The following is a 4,353-nucleotide window of genomic DNA, read 5'->3' as shown; positions in this document are numbered from 1 at the left end:
TCTTTTCGACTCCAGGGAGTTTCTGCATTGTCAGCAAAGCATCTAATTCAGGATAACGAAAGCTAAAGTGCTGGTGTACGAAGAACAAGAGGTACTCTGGCATTGTGACGCGCTGTCTAATGATAATATTACAAAAATTGGACAGTGAGTGTATTGTTATTGGTTGTGAGTTAATAGAAAAGTAAGTACAGCACATGTATACTTTAAATACTAATCAACACATCATTTTTTAAAACTGGGACAACAATTCTCGACCCGAGACAACGGTGGCATGTCAAGCAGCTAAATAACATTTAAATTCTTGAAAGCATAATCGAGGCTAAAGTTGTTTCAATCGCGCAGAATCAACAAGAGCCCCGTGTATCATCACGAAAGGCTCAAAGCGATATCTTTGATTGAAAATCGTTCATCCTTTACGATATTTAATATTGTGCAAAATTTTTGCATTTATCAAGATGAAAACGTTGGAAAACGACTGCCTGGAAGCCACTACACATACGGCGTGTGCACTGTAATTTTGTGCACCTTTTCGTTGAAAGTTTGGTACAATTGTTCGAATTTTACATTGTTTCTGGTAGTTTTGTAGGCGAAAAAATATATTTGGTCTTTAAAAATGTAACCAGTCAGAATAAAGGCGAATTAACAAAGGAAATTGTAGACACAAAGTTATGATAGAATATTTTGTGCAGAGGGAGCGAGCCCAACTTTTATTCGTCTGTTTACGCAAATCCTGGAAGACATAGTATCCTTTTTGCAAAGAACAAGGCCACCCATCGCACTAGAAAGCACAGGGTATCGATCGCACGACCAAGTCGTGAAATGACTTGGTCGTGCGATCGATACCCTGTGCTTTGTTGGAAGACAAAATATTTATTCTTATCGGCTGTTCCGACCAAGATAAATATTTTTGCTATCATTGGGTCCGATGAAATTAGGAATCTGATGGCCAAAGCACCAAAGGCGATAGGCGCTGACAAGCTTTGAAAATATGCTGATGGGGCATGTTCATGAGTGCTAAAATCGCTTGTCGGTAGGGAAACAAAGGGTGTTCGTATAACCCCATTACATGAATAAGGAAATGCAAGACGGTGAAGCGACCAAAATGGTATTGTTGGTTTGCAGTTCGTCATCTGTCATGGATCAACTTGTTATCAACAACACTCGCAGATCACGGATTGTGATGAGTGAGATAGCTATTCACATATTGTTTCTGCCCTTGTTGGGATGGTATTTAGGACGCGTGCTACTCTTGGCGTCAAGAAAATGACTTGGTCCCCGGAACTGGATACTGCATCATGCAGCAATGGCCCTTACTGAGCGAATTGCGTGACATTACTGACACTTCTACCGTGCATGGCATGACTCAGTTTTGATGAGATAATGAGATAATTTCTGCACTCGATGCCATTATGTCATATTACTGAAGTTTATATTTGTAACGGGACACCTGGTTACACGCACTCTTGAGCTGAGATAGCTTTACCTTGAGGCTTGGTCTTCTTGCGTAGCTGTCATACGCCTTTGACCACAACCGTGTGCTAATCTCTTGATCAAATGAAGACTGAATATATTAGATGTGGTTTTATCCTAATCCTAATCTCAGCCTAAATTAGGAATAAATATACCTAATTGTAGCCACCCACTAATTAGCGTAGTGCACACTAAGTTAATCAGTAACCAAGTGTGTACACACAAACTGTGTTATGAGCCTACCACCCCACTACATTATTTTTGCCAGCAAATTGCCAACATGATTCCAGCACAAACACCTATTCTTAGAACGAATGTCGCACTTTGTTCTGTTTGTTGTCTTTATATAATTGAAGATTATAACGAACTGCTGATGATAGACAGCAAAATCCCCATCACAGCGATAAGAGGATGCTGTGGGAATGGATGTTCGGATGTGTCACATAAGATGTCTAATGCACCAGCCACGTATAACTTTCTTGTGATGCACTGTTTAGGTTACATAGTGCATACCAAAACCTACTTGACGATATTTGTCCACAGTTGTCTAGAGCACAGGTTGTTGAAAATGGGTAAACTTATTTAAAACTTGCAGGTAGTGCTGGTATAAATAATCTCTTTGATCGTTTTGAGCCGTATTACAATAATGGCTCATTTCGCTTCAATTGGCAATACTATTACCTGTGAATAGCGTTAAGCTGTTTCCCTTCCAAGTGTTTTGCAAACATGGCTTGCCAGTAGTCATTGTATCGGATCCGGATTCGCGCTTGACAGTGAGTTATTAGCATGTATCTTTTGAGGTCCCCGGCACCAGAGAATATATGTCAATCACAGACCATGCGTAAACAGAAAAACAGATGGAACGGTCAAATCGCGTCGTGAAGGGTGAATTCCGAAAATACTTGGGCGGAGAGACCCTGTGACCGTGAGTCCGCTGATGTCGAGCTTCTAAGTTTTTGAGGGACAAGAGGAATATAATCGCGTCCTCTTGATAAGAAAAGCTGAGGTGGTGATCAATTCAGCCATGTTCTTAAAGATGTACCAGCGTGACGCGCTGGCGGTCTTTAATCTAGGTGATTGATGGGCACTTACATACAGTACCTCTGTAGAAGAGGCATTTCCAACACTGGAGAACTGATATCGCGGGTGTTCTCAGCGCCAACTATTCCGTATGATATGCGAACAAATGCTGTTCACCCGAGAGAAGTAACGAACTATGTACAAGAGCTGAAAGATCTCATCACCGCGTTTGCGGTGGACCTTCTCCCGAAGAAAAGTAGTTTCATGAAGCTACCGGAGAGGTGGGGTTCGATCGAGATCTTCTATATAGACCCTGTCTTTATATCGTATTTAATACAATGTCCTCACATCCTGCAATCTGAGGGCATTGCATTAAATTGCGATATGAAAATGTGGCGCCACGAGGTCCACCAATTGCTCGACGTGAATGTTGATCGCCCCTTTCACGCCTGAATCTCAGATATATCAGCAGATCAACTCGTCGAGCGTCGCGATGTGTGTCCTGGGATAAGATGAGTCTTATTCCAGACTCGCATGATCCTCGCACTGCTTAGATTGAACCCTCAGCAATTCATAACCGCATCGCTACCCCAGACAGCACGGCACCTTCACTATGGGGTTGGTAGAAACGTTGCTTCATCTGTAATATTTCTCATCACGTCCGACAAATTTGTGACTGTAAGCTCGTGGTATGGCTTCAGTAAGCCCACACCGAACGCTAGGTGTGTTCGATTTGGCTTGTTATATTCACTGTCAAGTCAATCATTTTAGCTTTTATCAAGAACTTTCGATCCAGCGTGGTCGCAACTCGGTCTCATAAACAGTAGATGTTTTAAGTTGATGACATCAAGTACAACTCTACACCCAGCAACATGTATGCATGTGTTTTACTTGCCTCCGTCATCGTCGTGTCGCTCAACTTCAATAAGTTAGAGGAACCCATTCAACAACGAAATATAGGAAGGCGACAGAAATCAACAGTCCCCAATGGCCCAAGCTACTTTGCAAAGGTGTCAAAGGCATCCAAAGGATACCAATCCTTTGGGTACCCTCAATAAAGAAAGGTACCGCAAAATTAACGACAAACCTAACGAGTGGGGTCATCTTTGGTAAGACTAATAAGATGTGCATGGTGTGACCGCACCCAAACAAGAATACGGTACGGGGCTAGGTAGCCAGTAGTTATGCATGAATTTGGATTTAAATATATATATCTAGTATATTTAGGGAAATCTAAACTTTTTCAGATTAGGATAAAAAATCAGTTTTTGAATACAAACCGAAGAGTCAATTAGCCTTGGGATGGCAATAATTACTCTTAAAGTAAGCGGGTTGCGATCCGCTAACTCATACTTGGTTCTGGTAAAGGACGAAAGGTCGGTGACCTAAAAATGGTTCCTCAAGCGTTTTGCTACGGCAGCCCCGCTGCACATTATCTTGTTAGCGCATTCAGTCTAGCGATTACCAATCTCGGCACTTAGGCCGCCAGTTGTGTCATCTACTGGGATTCATTTAGACATAAACTATCCTGAGGACATAAATGTATACAACTCGTGTTCCATCCTCACACGAACTGCAGTCAATTGAAAATGGTCGTCGAATTCACAATTTGTGCTGCCAAGTGCTACGGGGTTGTGTCTCAGGAAGAATTCAGCCCACAAGACCGCATTAGCAAACATACAGACAATTGGCTCCTATCTTCCACCCTCTAGTGAAACAAGAGACTTTCGAGTAACCAAAGCTTAATGCTGCTCTTTATTTTAAATATGAAATTTCTTTATTGCTTGAACTGACATTGACCATATCTGTTTTACCACCGTCATTAAACCTTGATGCACCACTTGTTCTTTTATGATAGTCCCA

Source organism: Plasmopara halstedii (assembly GCF_900000015.1).
Source record: "Plasmopara halstedii genome assembly, contig: Scaffold_350, whole genome shotgun sequence".
Taxonomy (NCBI): Eukaryota; Oomycota; class Peronosporomycetes; order Peronosporales; family Peronosporaceae; genus Plasmopara; species Plasmopara halstedii.
Note: the sequence above shows the minus strand (reverse complement) of the source record.